The sequence below is a fragment of the Mauremys reevesii genome, linkage group 13, assembly GCF_016161935.1.
Source record: "Mauremys reevesii isolate NIE-2019 linkage group 13, ASM1616193v1, whole genome shotgun sequence".
In the NCBI taxonomy this organism is placed as follows: Eukaryota; Metazoa; Chordata; order Testudines; family Geoemydidae; genus Mauremys; species Mauremys reevesii.
The window spans coordinates 40,581,912-40,597,981 of record NC_052635.1 but is presented as its reverse complement, the minus strand read 5'-3'; the positions used below and the strand labels follow the sequence as shown (position 1 = coordinate 40,597,981).

Below are 16,070 nucleotides of genomic sequence, written 5' to 3'. Positions count from 1 at the left end.
AAAAAGACTGACACATCAATAAAATGATTCATCTTTTCACATCAGTATGTACCTTGGTATTTTTTGCTTTCTACTCTAAACAAATCATTCCCTGCATGGAGACATCAGAGGAGCACATACTGCAGATAAACATTAACTGACCTAGCACATTCTTTTAGAAAATGGTGTCTGTTGACATTTTTTCTTTTCTTTTAAAGACAAGAAGCAAGATTGGATTATCTACTAATCTATAAAGCCAGAAATGTTTAATTAGAATATATTAAAATAAATATTTCTGCTCACAATTATATAACTACATTAGTGTAACTGAATGTTTAACCCAATCTCACTAAACATTCTGGTTGTCTTAACAGCAGCCTCTAGATTCAGGTAATAATTTTAATAATTAGGTGATTTTTTGATATTTTAAAATGTTTAGAAAGTGGTCCCTATCCTGCAGTCCTTACAGGAGGCTAAAATCCCATCCAATGGAAATTAAAATGGCAGAATAATTTGATTACTACTAAGGGCTCAGCTGTGCCAATTACAGATCTTTTTAAACCTTTCATTCCTTATCAGTGTTAGACTGTGAGGCATGAACTATTTCAAGTCTGCATATAACTAAAAAATAAGATTGTCATCAAACCCTAGTCTTTTAGGTCTCACAGGTAAAGCTCCCATTGACTTCAAAGAAGTCAGGATTTCCCCCTTTATGACACTTTATGGCATCACTTTATGGCATCAGCTGAAATGGAACCCACAACCACCAGTGACACTCAGTTGTACAGTTCTGATTTCTTCCAGTCAATAGCGGTGAGGCACAAAGAGACTGGACAATTTCTTATAGTGTAATTCCATTTCACTGTTAAGAGATGTGCTTTAATAGCTATATTTTAAATATGTCCAACATGTTTGCATAGGAGAGAGGGAACTTAGTAATGGTAATGCTTTTCAAATGTGAATGCAAATACTCATCAGTTATTTAATTTCCAGATAAGTCAGAGTGAGAATGTCAAGGATTAGCTGTCATATTTATACCTGGTCTCTTGCTATAATAATAAACAGCACACTTACATGCCTCTCAGACTACTTCCTCTTATTCCAAAGACTCCATTTGTTTAGCATTTCAGAACAATTTAGTTGAATCAGAAAAATAAAAATATAAAAAAAGCTTCTATTTCAGACTTAGTCACACAGAAAGGAATTTGTACATATTATACAACATACTAACGGATTCTGACATCTTTAGCAACTGAAATGCTGGGGAAAAAAACAGTCAGTGGAATAGGAATACAAAATAAAATATATAAATTCTGATGTCTCCACTACGATAAAGGATTCTCATCTATTATACATGATGTACTAGAAAAAGTCTGCAATAATAATGACATCCAAACTACAGAACTTGTTTTGATTACTTGAAAATAGCAAATAGCTCAGAACTTCTTGCTCACCATATCTATGTGAGTTTTCGCTTCTCCCTAAATTTTAACTTCAATCATAATTCTCTTCCTGGTTTGTTCAAGAGCTTGAATTCCATCTCCAGTTGCTTTGGATTTCCTGGAAATAGAAATGCCAGCTAAAATTGAATATAATAGCCTAACCATGGGCTCAGCCAATGGTCTCTGATAGCACAGTGACTTGTTTTAAAGCTTTAAACCTGCAGGGCAAAGGAATAAAGCTCACAAAAGTGAGACATCTTTAAAGCCTCCCATTTAAGCATTTTAGTCACTTAGTTTTCAACCATATTTCAACTGTTGAGTTTTGCACGTGCTAGGACAGATTTTCAAGAGGGCTTAGTAGACACAAATGGGGGCAGAAATTCAAAAGAACTTAGCTCTCATTTAGACACCTAGATTTTCAAATTTGCTCACCATACATCATCTGTATGCAATTCAAAAATGTATTGAGGTTTGGAAAGAACGTAATAAACTCACAGAACATTGCGATGAGGCGATGCATAACGAACCTGATCCAATGCCCACTGAAGTCACTGGGAGTCTTTCCATTGACTTCACTTGTTATACCATCAGACACTGTATCATTTTGATTTAACATGGCACTTTGCAATCCAGAATCTCTTTTAATCCCCATTCTTTCCCCCAAGTGATACAATTCTAACAACGCTGTCGAATGAAAATTCTGTTCAAAACATGATGTGGGTTTGAAAGAGAAAAATAAATCATTGTTAAACAAGCTAGCATGTTAGCATTTCTAAAGCTGTTGAAAAAATGCATGAAGTGTGTGTGTTTGGGGGGGGGGGGTTCCCCTCCAAGAAAAAGTAGCACAACATTATTTTGATGCAGCCACTGAAAGTAGACTGACCTTTCATATTTAGTTTTCTTCTTGGAACTAAGGGCAAAGTGAACTTGAAATAATGTGCCAGAAGGCGCACAGTGTTGTGAACATATGTAACTTGATAGCAAAGACGCTTCCTTTATAGACAATGGGTGCATTGAATAGACAAGCAGATAGCACATTTACATGAAGACCAAACTGAAGATATAACACAAAGCTCAGCACAGTAAAATGATGAGACAGAACATCATTACCTCAGGAATTTTTGGTTTGTTTGCATCTCTAGATTCCTCCCCACCCAACAACAACAAACAATGGTTCTTACCTCCGAGACCAAAACACAGCCCCTCTCTAAAAAGACAGGGGAACCCACCAAAGAAGTGATTTTGACAGGAGCCTCAAAGCTCCAGTGCAGAAGGGAATTTCTAGCACTTGGTGATGAATCAGCAAACTGAGGGCTGGTCTACACTAAGGGGAAAAATCGATATAAGATACGCAACTTCAGCTACGTGAATAACGTAGCTGAAGTCGAAGTATCTTATATCGATAACTTACCCGTCCTCATGGCGCGGGATCGATGTCTGGGGCTCTCCATGTCGACGACGCCACCGCCGTTTGCGGCGGTGGAGTTCCGGAATCGATAGAAGCGCGTTCGGGGATCGATATATCGCGTCTAGATGAGACGCGATATATCGATCCCTGAAAAATCGATCGCTACCCGCCGATACGGCGGGTAGTGTAGACGTAGCCTGAAACTACAAATAAGCCCATTGACTCTTACAGAGAGACAGGAGTGAGGAGCATGGCCTGTACAATAGGTAGATTAATATTACCCAATAACCACTGCAGAGAAACTTGGCTAACAAAACTCATTCCACCAGACAAATGAGCTGACAGAAGTTTCAAAGGGTGAAGCGATGTTGCCTATTGTAAAATAACTCTTGCATAGATGAGGTATCAAAGCAGCCAAAACACATGGTAATACACAGATAGCACGGTGGAGATATGTAATGCACACCAATGCCTTACACAGCCAATATCTGCACAAATGTCAAATATGGAGGAGGAATTAGTGTATTTAGTCATATTATTTTGTTTTGTTTGTTAAGGATGTAACTAAAGTTAGTTTAAAGCAGCTGAAAAGAGCAGCCCAAGGCTTTTTGCTTGCCAGGGCAGAAAATGTTTTAGGCAGAATGGCTGAGCAAAAAACCCAAAAACAAAATGGGGAGGTGGGAGGGGTGGCAGGCTGGCCAATCCAGATAAAAAAATAAAACTAATCAGTGACTGAGACAAAAAAAGATACGAAGTTGGTGACCAGGACAACTGCCCTTGCCCAGCCCTAGAACGGGCCCTGGCATCTGAGGAGAGAATGAAATACGCTTGGGGAGTAGAAATAATTAGAAGTTATACATAATACAATGATCATGGTAGAACCAAATAATTTCCCGGCTGACAAAAAATATCAGAAAATATAAAGTGCGAGACTTCTAGACCTCAGCATACCCACCAATCCCCATGTTCAGGCCAATGATGCAGTTTGCTCTAGAAGAGCACAGATGAGCCATGCATCTCTAGAAGGATATGCATTAGTCACAAAGGATATCTTAATACTGTGGTTTCTATAAGGGCCTGGTCCAATGCCCATTGTGATCAGTGGGAGTTTTTCCATTTACATCAGTGGATTTTGGTTCAAGCCTTGTATAAATAAATGAGTCAAAGCAAGCATTTAAGGGGTATATTTTCAGCCAGGCCGTCCTTTGCAGGTACAAGTTTTAGGGTGTAAATTGTGCCAGCAACAGAGAACGACCCATCTGAAAATATCATTTAAAGAACTGGAGTCCTGTAACAATCTGCACATCATGGATTTACTGCAAAGATCAGTGGTATTCTATGCTGTCACTGATAACTAATTATGAAACTGAATATAAAACACAGTTATATTATCTCACTGTAAAGCTTTGTGAACCATTTCCAAAATGCCCAAATTCTCCCTCCTGCCCAAAAAACCTGAAGTAAATCTAGGGCTAATCTTATTCTTGACCTGGAGCTCCTTCTATTTGATTGCCTTTGACATCAGAATCCAAAAAAATTCTTGAAAAGCAAAGGAGTGATATTGCTTTATTGTGTTTATTGCCTGGAGCAGCATTTTACTGTTATCAATACACTAAGTGTATTATTTGTCATAAATCTGACACACAAATCTCACCTAAATGAAGATGATTTCCTCTGAATGGAACACAGAACTATTCACATTTTTAATACAAATAGTAAACTGATTACATACATTCAATAACGTTAGACGTTAAAATCAACCATCTTAGCTGCAGATGGTCTATTCCTCACCATGGGCACGATTACAGGCATAACAGGTATAATGGTTCCCATTTCAACAGAAAAGGTAAGTTGCTGATGCACAGAAAGTTAAGTGATTTGTCCAAGGTCATACAGTGAGTTGCTCTTACTGTCTACTGACGATCATTTTCAGCCACAGATTTAGTTCTTGAGAAAGACACACTGGCATGGATTTTCCCATGCAGGACAGTCCCGTAGCCAGCTGACAGAGAATTTCCCCAGCACACACCGCACAGGATGGATATAGGGCGCACACATGCAAGCCCCCCTCACAAGCCTCAGCACAGGGAGCAGGCCAAGGGTGGGGCGAGGAGTTTGTTGGCAGCATAAAGAGCTGTGGTCATTCTGGGCAGCTCTTGGTTCTGGAGCTGCCCACATGTAGCCCAGGTCTCAGGCTGTTTCAGCACCGACTGCAGCCCAGAATCAGAAAGACACAAAGACAGTTTGAAACTGCCCTTGCTCCAGGTCCCCTGGGGCTGTGAGTTCTGCACTGCACCACCTGAAATTACAGCACAGAATCCCATTCACTATTTTTATTTCTTCAACATCAAATCACTACTGGACTCCTTAACTGTCTCCCTAACTGAGGATTACAGGGATTTGGAGATGTCCTGATTGCTCTCTCTGCACCTTCGTTATGATTTCCATATATATCCCAACTGTTTGATTTTTGCGTGGTATGATAGATGGTGGTTTGCCCACTAAGCCATAAGGGGAAATTAGAAAACATAACATCCATTTTCAGAAACTGAAGCTTCTCTGAGAATGTCCATGGTAGAAATAAATACAAAATCGCCCTTATAGACTTAATGATTTGCCCTGTTCTATTCTTCCTCTCCATTCCGTTCCGCTATGCTCCTTCATATTCCTCTCTGCCACCCCATTCAGGACTTGGGTCCTTCTTCTACTCCTAAAACAGTCTCCCTACATCACAGGGCATTCAGTGGGTTTATAGATCTACACACACAGATTTTGCACAAGGACTGATTTGTGCATGCAGAATTCACATATATGCACTCACATTGGGTAGTAAAGTGTGCAATTACTCAATCTCTAACTATAAATACTGGCTTGTATGCTCAGCTGAGGGTTTATGCACATACAAATGGATATATATGCAAATGTAGAGGAAGCAATTAACAATATTGGCTAGATAGGGCAAATGTAAACTTGGCATAAGCAGCTGAAACTCTGACAAATCAATGAATATGGACCAGGGCATTTAATTTATTTATAGATATTAGCTCACCAATATTTGCATGTAGAGACTGCAATTAATATAAATAATTCCACAATAGTTTTATTGGAATATCAGAATAAATTAAAATGTATATGGCACAAGAGTATTGAATACCAGACTTGACTGTTCAAGTAATTAATGAGCCAAGTTATCTGAGGAAGAAAAAACAGAATGATGATTATTAGAAATATTTCATGACTTTGCTACCTGCTGTTTAGATGTACTTACAGGTAGCATTTATAATTAAAACCTTCTCTGTGCTTAGGCATCCATCTCTCTCTCTCTCTCTATTATTTCTTGCATATGTGGAATCCCTTAACCATAGAAAAAAATAAGAAAAAGTTACTTGTAATTAAATTCTTTATGGGGTTTCTGATCAGCAATTCATATAAGGAAATCAGCTGCAGGTGTGAAGATGTAATCTAATGTTCATTATCAGCTGGGTCAGTTTAATCATTGATTTGACTTGTTGAGAGAACACCGGGGAAGACTTATGAGGTTAGGAAAGAATTTTCAAAGGAGCCTAATGGAGTTAAGTGAATTTCAGAGGGAGCTCCCTTAGGCACCTTTGAAAATTCATCTTAATGTGACTGGTGTAGGGGAAAATCAGACTGAATGATTCTACTTAGATTTATATGAAGCCACCATGTGAGACTGGCCTATGTCTCAAGCATAGGATTTCTCAAAACTAAGCCGAGTATCAGTAACCTTTGACTAAGTCCTACCCTAAGTTACAAGCTTGCAATGAGTAGACTGTTCAAGAATCTTCCTTTCAAACTATTTTCCAGATGTTTGCTTTCCATGGGAAGTATTGATTTTTCATCAGAAAACAAAGGTCCAAAACCCAAAATATTTCAGCCAAAAGTGTATATTTGAAAATGCTGCTGCAGAGCCTCATGGGACTTATAGTTCATGTGCCTTACGTTCCCATTCTCCCCAGACAAGGCCTACCATCGTACATGGTGCACCATGCCCAGGGACTCCCATGATGCACTGCCTTCACTCTCCAAGAGGGGAGAATGTGATGCATCAGGGGAGGTGTAGTCCAATTAGGGAACATGGCCTGGAGAAGAGAAAGGGAGCATAGCACTGGAACTACAAGTCCTATGAGGCACTGTAGCAACATTTCCAAATCTAACTATTTTGATTTTCAGCCTAAATATTTCAATATTTGTATTTCCAGTGAAAACTCAAATTTGTTGTTTTTGTGGGGAAATAGACAGTTTTTAACCACTTCTAGCAATGAGTTTTGCCTACTTTCAGGACTTGTGGTGAAAGTTTCGTAAGTAGGGCCCTACCAAATTCACAGTCATAGATTTTAAAAATCGTAAATTTCATGATTTCAGCTATTTAAATTTGAAATTTCACCGTGTTGTAATTGTAGGAGTCCTGACCCAAAAAGGAGTTGGGGGGGAGGGGAGTCACAAGGCTATTGTAGGGGGGTGGGGTTGTGGTACTGCTACCCTTAGTTCTGCACAGCTGAGGGCAGTGGCGCTGCCTTCAGCGCTGGGCAGCTGGAGAGTGGCAGCTGCTGGCTGGGAGTCCAGCTCTGAAGGCAGAGCCACTGCCAGCAGCAGTGCAAAAGTAAGGATGGCCTGGTATGGTATTGCCACCCTTACTTCTGTGCTGCTGCTGGCGGGGCGCTGCCTTCAGAGCTGGGCGCCTGGCCAATAGCCGCCACTCTCCAGCTGCCCAGCTCTGAAGGGAGCATAGAAGTAGTGGTGGCAATACTGTGACTCCCCTAAACTAACTTTGTGACGCCCTGCAACTCCCTTTTTGGTCAGGACCCACAATTTGAGAAACTCTGGTCTCACCCATGAATTCAGTATAGTACAGGGTAAAAGCACAGAAAAGAACAGATTTCACGGAGGGAGATCAGATTTCATGCTCCATGATGCGTTTTTCATGACCATGAATTTGGTAGGGCCCTATTCATAAGCTCTGGTAAGGAGAGATTTCTCTTTGGCGAATGCCCTAACATGAACTGACATTTCTTGTGTCAAGGTCTGGGTCTTTTAAATTTGGATGGTTGTCCCTGAAACTAATATTATTGCTATAGACATAATTGTATTCCTGAAACTGCCTAAGCAGAAACACACTGTGGGCCAGATCCTTATCTCGTGTAAATCAACATAGTTCTATTGACTTTATTGGAAATATGGTGGTTTACACCAGCTGAGGATCTGACCCTGCAATTAACAGATTGGTCTCCTTTGTGAATATAAACACTAACATTCCTCCTCATTTACCGCAAGAAATGGTAAATTCTGCTCTCCCTTTCACTGGTGCTCAAAGCCCAATTGGACACAGCAGAGCTGGTTGGAAATGTCATTAAACTTGTAATTTCCTGCAAAAATGATTTGGGTTCCACGAACTTTCAGCAAATCACAGGCAGAGTTCCACTGGAATCCTGCTTGGTTCCCTGCCAGCTCATCTGGCCTGAGCCCAGCCATGCGGACAGCCACGAGCCAGGCACCCTGGGCTTCCATGGCCTGCAGTTCCAGAATAGCCCTGGCCACACTAGGGCTTCCAGGATCCCTACCTTGGGCCTGGGAGCTTGGCAGATCTAGGAGACACTGCTTGAGCCAAGGCTCTCAGGATTTCCCAGCTCCCAGTTCTACAGCTGTGAGCCTCAACTCTAACTGGTGTCCCTGGTTTGCCAGAAGCTGGGAATGAGCGACAGGTTATGGATCACTTGATGGTTACCTATTATGTTCATTCCCTCTGGGGCACCTGGCACTGGATACTGTCAGAAGACAGGATACTGGGTTAGATGGACCTTTGGTCTGACCTTATGGACGTTCTTATTTTCTTATGGGAGCCTGGAAGCCCCGGGGTTCTCTGGGCTTCCCAGCTCCCTGCTGTGGTGCTGGGAACCTGGAGGGATGGGACAGGCTTCAGAGTCTGTTGATTCAGGGCAGACTTTCCATACAGCCTGCCCTGGGGTTGGGGACCCCAGGGCTTCGAGATTCACAGGCCAGCTGAATCTCATGGCTGCCTGCTTGACAGAATGGATCAAAAAATATCAACTTGACACAGCAGCTGCTGGCCCTGGGGAGCAAAGTTCATTTCAGAAACACCATGGATCGGGATAAGGCCCTAAATTTGGAGGAAACAAACCCAACTCCCCTTTCCATGTGCAAGAGGATTTTCACCCAGTCATTACAATCAGTCAACTGGGGACATTATTTATGAAGAATCATATTTGCTATTTTGAGAGAAATTCTTAAAAAGGCACTGGGAACAACTGATGTGACTTTGAACATGCAGTCCAGAGCCCAAGACTGTGTGCTGGTATCTTCCAAATCACCTGGCATGGCAAACAGAAGGATCACAGTGTGCAGTGAGAGAACCTATTCACTTTGATACCGGACACCTGGTTGTTTAGTGTTTGTGCATCCCCACAGTGGTGGACTGGATTCACAAAGAACAGTAACGGGTTGCAAGAAAAGTCAGAAAGTTTGAGGGGAAAGCAAAAGGAAAACTAAATGAAACAACGTTACTAGAACTTTGCAGGGACAGTCTTATGGAAAAGAACAATGATCGAATAAAGGCGCCCTACTAAGTTTAAAGAGTTCTGCTTGCTTTTCATGTCAAACATGCCACTTCCTCACGTGTCAAGAATGAGCAAAGCCAAAGCTCTGAAGATCTTAATTCTGATGTTAAGGGTTGGGTTTTGCAGCCTAACGATAAAACTTTATAATTATTTTTGTTCCTCCTGGCAAATTACAGAGTGGCAGAATGGTTCTGATTCAGGGCCAGAAATTCTGGGGGTAGGCTGGGTTGACTTGACTCAAACAAGTCAGTGTAGCACAGTGTGGGAAATATATAGACTGGATTTAAAAAAAAATTCCTTTAAGAATATTAGGACCAAAAGACTGATTTTAAAAATGGCTTGATTAATTTAGGGGTCTCTATTTTAGAGGCTCAATAGGAAGAGTCTGGCAGATCTGAATTCCATGGAAGACACTTGTTTGGTACCAAAATCTAACCCCTTTTGGGCCAGAATCTTGGTATTTTGTTTTATGAGCCACTACAGAGGTAAAGTCCCTTTTTTAAAGCCCTCAGTTCCTTGGGCTGCCTTGTCCTCTTCCTTTGAGCTCCTGAAAGGAATCCTTTGGGTCCAAGCTTCTCCATCTCTGCCAGATGTTATCTCATTTTGTTAGGGAGTACCAAGACCAAGAGGGCCCACATCTAGGTCCTGAGGATTCTGCAGTACCCATCACAGAGCCAGTTCAGTCTAAATAGACAAGTCTTAACAGATCATTATTCCTCTTGCCTACAAACAATACAAGCTCAGAAAGGGATGATTTGGGGATAACTTTTCACTGCCTGACCTCCCTTTTGTAGGCATAATTGGTGCCTGTAAAAAACATGCTCCTACATCTTTTGTGCCTGCAGTACAAATCTAACCAGTCACACACCTAATTCTCTGGTGGTGGATGCAAATGAAGGTTACTGGAGTAAGGCCAGAGCCACAAACTTCAGATCAAGTTCTTGTGGGATATTTTGATCCAGGATCTTGATTCACCTCATTGTACACAAAGAAGCAAAACACAAGTTTGGATACAAATCTGGAGCTGAACTTCCTCAAAATTTGGTGATGTTTAGAGCTGGAGTTCTGGTCCAATTACGTCTCATGCATGCTCAAGGGATTCTCTGTGAAACTATTGGGAACTGAAGGTACATATGCAAGATCAGAATGTGGTCTAATTAAACACATAACTTAGAGCACCATGAAAATTCAAGAATCGAAACTGCTTTACAAAGAGATATTATCAAACGTGTCAAGAGTGTGTATGTTACACGAAAGAGATTTACAGTCGTAATCACTATAAAGTTAAATTTCTCTAAAATGTACTAACCTGATGTTTGTTTATCACGATTTGACCCACGATTCTAACAAATGGATAGCAAATACAATAGGCCACCTTACAAGACAGCCAGGGTCTCAAAGATTATTGCTTGTGTAAGCCACTACATATCATGCCAACCACTTTAATAAAGATGCAGCCTATTTGCATAACACTCATTTGCATGATGTTGCTAGTTTGCATACTAGCTCCACCTCTTAACCTCATTCTCTTTTCATTGCAAAAACTTACATCTGCTACGGCAACAGATATCCAACACTGTAGTTAGGAGCTTAGAATTATGTTCTTGCTGAACATTTTATGACCTTGGCTTTTGCTACTGCAACTGCTATATTTAAAGTGTGAAGTTTTCAGCCAAATGTCTATTTTTTCTTGCATCATATGAAATATGTTCCCTTATAATCTATATCATTTTGGTTTCATCCAATTTGCATGTGCAAACCAGACAGTGGTCCCTAGCTTCCCAGAATATGAATAGCTGCCACATGCAAAACAGGATTCTTGCCTACTTTTATGCACATTGCCAGTTGTGAATGAAACTCACTGTGCAAAATAATCAAAACTGAACCCAATAAATGCACTTGTATAGTATTCACTGTATATTTAAATTTAAATCCAAGTTAAGCAACACTGGCGTGAAAATGTTTTAACTTAGGACTAATTGAAAAGAAAACTAACAAATAAAAATGTAGTGTAAAATGCAGTATTCTATGTCTGCTTTGCATAACTTTTTTCTGTTTATTTACAAAAGAGTATATACCACTTGGAGTGATTACTTCATTTGTGTGGCACTGGGTTACAGCACCGAGTACAGGATGTGGGTGTTGGAAAGTTTTACAAAAGAAAAACAAACACACCATGAATGACGTAGCTAGAAGATGTCACCTAAAAGTGCAGCAATTAGAAAGCTACTGAGATTTGTTACCTACCAACCACTTTGATATCTGATATCCATTGGTCACCTACCTATTTGCTACCCACTATGATCTGAATTCCTAGGCTCTTACATGTGTAAAGATGGAACACACCCATTAATCTTCATATGCTCCTTCAAGTCCTCCTGTACTTCTAGAGGACCCTATCAGGTTGATAGCCTAGAAATCAGGAGAGAGACAGAAAAAGTAAATACGATTTGCCCCCTTTTCAACTTCCTCAGCCTCTAATTATTAAATCTTTTCCAACTCCTAAAGTTATATTATACTATCCATCAGGCACTGACTGGGGATTCAGCATCAGTGGAAAAACCTAATAAATCTGAAGACCCTGGTCGCTTGTTCTGGATCAGGGCCCAGGTAAGTGGATAGAATGCTTTCCCTACCTTGATTTGTATGCTTGTGAGAACCTCATGAAAAGCTGTGCAGTGACAGAGATCAGCACTGGTTTAAACAGCTGGTACAGCTTTTCCAGGGGTCACATTCTTGCCCCCTTCCTGCTTTACTGCTTCAGCCACAAAAATCAAACTCAGGGCTTGGCTACACTTGCAAGTTGCAGCGCTGGTAGAGGCTTTCCAGCGCTGCAATCTGCAGGGCACAACCAGCGCTGCAACTCCTGGCTGCAGCGCTGGCTGTACACCTGGCCAGGTTGGGAGCGCTGGTGATCCAGCGCTGCTCATCAAGTGTGGACACACACCAGCGCTTTTTGGCCTCCGGGAATAAGGAGATATCCCAGAATGCTTTTAACTAAAATTACTCCCTTTGTTTTGTTATGCAGCCTGTCTTTGTTTTGTTGTGAACCTGCTGCTTATCAGCTCCTGTTTGCTGTGATCAATCTGTGAACAATCAAATGAGCTCCTCCTCCTGTTGTGAACAGCTCTGTGGAGCTCCTCCGTTGCCGCTGCTGCTATCTAAAAACAAACATAGCTCCTGTTTACTGTGATCATCTGTACCTGGCTGTAAACAATCAAATGAGAGGCAGGCAGGGAAACAGCGGGGAGTCGTGCAGGCTGTTTGCAATTAAGAGTTAAGACTAAGGGGTCAGAAAAATGTTCTGATTTTTCAAGTCAGGAAGCTAAACACACAGTGTTGGCGCCAAAGAAAAGCACGTTGTGGCCACTTGAATGCTGGGATAGCTGCCCATAATGCATCACTCCCAACAGCGCTGGAAATGCTGCAAATGTGGCCACACACCAGCGCTGGTAGCTGTGAGTGTGGCCACACACCAGCGCTGCTCCTACACAGCTGGATGACCAGCGCTGCAAACTACCAGCGCTGCAAACCGTAAGTGTAGCCAACACTTACGAACTGAACTTTCCTATAAGGCACAAGGGTTCGGACCAACTCATTAAAGAGACTGAGGAGAACCATGACATTGCATGGGCATACAGATTTTGTGAAAGTTTGGTTTCAGGTCTTTCTTTGGAAGGAAGTCTCCAAGGCAAGTGGGGAGGCAATCTGAATGACGGTGAGGCTGGACAAGCGGGCAGAGAAAAAATGACTATTGTATTATGCACAATTCAAATGATAACCCCCCTCTCTGGCCAATATGACCTTTCTCTTTAAAGCATGTTAATTTCCCAGGGGGCGTGCGAGTGATTGCCAAATGCACACTTGACTTAACTACCAGTATCTCATTCCTTACTTCCCAGAATACCTAGAGCTACTCAAGCATAGAGCTTCCTCAATCTTCCACAGCACACAGGTGCATGCACCTTGAGTGTGAATTGAAGTGAAAGCATAATGCTTTATTCAGACCAACTGGCAGCAACCTATGGCTACATCACCAGTAGGAATATCCACTCAAAATATCCCATACATTAGCGTCTCAGGAACACATCCTTTCTGGGATAAGGATTTAGCTATAATCAACAAAACTCTTTTCAAACACCACCAAATATAATACATGCTCTGGTTAGTAAGGAGGCTGAGTTGCAGTGTATATGCACCCTGTGCAGTTGGATATTAAATTTGGGGTCTTTGATTTCAGGGGGAAAAAAAGAACAGGAGAAACAAAGGTGATTTCGATCTAAGTTTATATGAAAAATGCAACACAGAACATAATTAATCAAGGATATAGCATCCAATATAACAATAAAGGATTTAATTCCCTAAGAAACCGAGTCAAGACAAACTAAAACCAGTTCATCATGCTGATCTGTCTGGTAATCTGAGTTCAGGGCCAAGTCTTTAGGTAAAAGGCTAGTTCATTAATCTGCTGTTTTTCAGAACAGGCTTAAATTCAGAGTTCAGATTTTTACAAGCTGATTCAAAGAAGTCAGCAAGAGAAACTCCCCTTTGAAATTATTTTTCATCTGAGGCAGCACTGAATTATACCTTTCATGACATTGCACAGCTGTGTTAATAACAGAATTCAGTGTGAGTTCCCTACACTGTTCATTTCCTGGAGAGCTTCTTTTTGTTTGTATGAATGTCCAACTAGTAACGAAGAAAAGGAACAGACTTCTTTTGTAGTGTGGCTAATGAAACCTAGAAACTATACACCATAGTTTCAAGTGGATTTCGGAAGCATACTGAAAAGTTCCTGGAGAGTAATGAGGCATGTGACAGTCAACCATAATGACAACACCGCTCCCAATTGGCAAGAACAGTAATCATAGCAATCCATCAAAATTCGTCCCTTGATAGAGATGGAACTTGAAAGACAAAGCGTTCATAACATTTCTGTGGGGCAGGTAGAGCTGGGCTTAACATAGTTAAAAATACAGTAATTAACGAAAGGAAAGATTTGGTGTGGTGTTGAGTGACCACATCCGTCCATGACATCAGTGGGAATTGTGGGCTCTCAAAACCTCACAGGATCAGCTAGAAAGGGCTAATGTGCACATCACTGATCTCATTATGGGGAAACATTTTCCAATGAGAAAAGACTTGGCTGGCTTTTTAATGGGGTCAGTTGGAATCCACAAAATGAATTGTGGGTGCAATTTTGAGAACTTGTGCTTGCGCCTACATGATTTGCATATGCAGCCAAATGGTTAGAGGTGTCATCACTTGGATGGGGGCCTGCAACTCAGTTACATGAGCAGACAACACCTGCAAGAGGGAGGCAGCTTTGTGGAAGTGATGCCCTTTATGCGTGGAAGTAAATGCTAAAAGCATTCAGATGGCAACAATACACTTTCCCACCTTGGAGCTTGGTATCGGCAGAGCTGGTAGTGCTGCCTAGAGTTAAGGTTGCCCAACACTTTCCATTATAACTAAGACCCAGTTTTCAGTTGCTTATGACTTTGACAACATTTAACATGTGGGCTCAAATTTTCCACGACTGGTGTCTTTCTCAGGCTAGTTCATTTGCATATTTTTAAATTTCAGCTTACATGGCTCAACTGTTTCCAAGGCTAAAATTAGGGGGAAAAAATACATGAAAATCTTCCCAAATTTTGCCTCCAAAAAAAAAAAACCCAACAAAATCCAAACACCATAGTTCACACGTGCTCAGAATTTGGTACCTACATTCTCTGAAGTTTCTGTTCATGCTCCAGTCCAGGACTTGAGGGGTTGAACAGGACTTTCCTAGTGACTGCCAGGGACAACAGTGGCTCCAGGAAGACTATGGAAGAGAAAGTAAGGAGATTGTCTGTCGTGTCCTCTCAAGGCTCCCTTTTCTGGAGCCTGGTTCACCGAGTGTAACAACCTACTACTGTTACTCTGTTAGCCCATGTGGTAGAGGACTGTGCTGTGGAACTAAAGGTCCAAACCCTTCTAATGACTCAAGTTGGGGGTCAATATGATTCCATGACGGAATTGTTTCTTCATTTTTTTTAAATTAGCAATCACTTAATTAAAGACTTTATCATAATGCATATGCACAAGGGGGCCAAATTAAAGTTACACATATGCCCGAATATTTCATTCCGGAATGTCCTAACTTTCGAGTGCTTGACTTTGCAACTTTAATGTTGTTTTAATGTAGAGCTTTTTTACTGTAATATAGCATTTATTTTGATGAATGGAAATCAATGAGCATTAGTTACAGTATGTTTTTCGGGCATATAACAGCACAGCATGTATGACTGAATATTATTATCACAGCAACACAATGCTGCTTTTCAGATATAGATGGTACATGCAATCAGCCCTGAGAGTTTTGCCAATGTTTGATAATATGTTGTGATGATTTTATGGAAGAACAGCAGGACATCAACACAAGTTGTCAACTAATATTTGATATTTTCAACAGTAGAAAAGGAAGAAGTAATTTTTAGTGGAAGAGAGGGAGAATAGTATTCATAAGATTGTACCTTCTTTTTTTGTAAACAATGTAGCTTTGGAATGGATTAATTGTAAAAAAAAATAATTTTTTTTCAGGTACTTAGAACTAACCTGAGTTTCAGAGGTGGAACTGGGGCTATGTAGCACTTCTAAAAAATC

General features: G+C 41.0%; 1 protein-coding gene across 4 annotated transcripts in view; it reads right to left on the bottom strand.

Annotated features, from left to right (window-relative positions):
* CDH4 (cadherin 4) overlaps positions 1-16,070 on the bottom strand; it is an 823,907-nt gene that overhangs the window by 686,710 nt on the left and 121,127 nt on the right. For all 4 annotated transcript variants that reach the window (XM_039498098.1, XM_039498099.1, XM_039498101.1 and 1 more), the window contains one exon: positions 15,153-15,249. The gene's annotated coding sequence lies outside the window, so the exon portion shown is untranslated. The remainder of the gene's footprint in view (positions 1-15,152; positions 15,250-16,070) is intronic.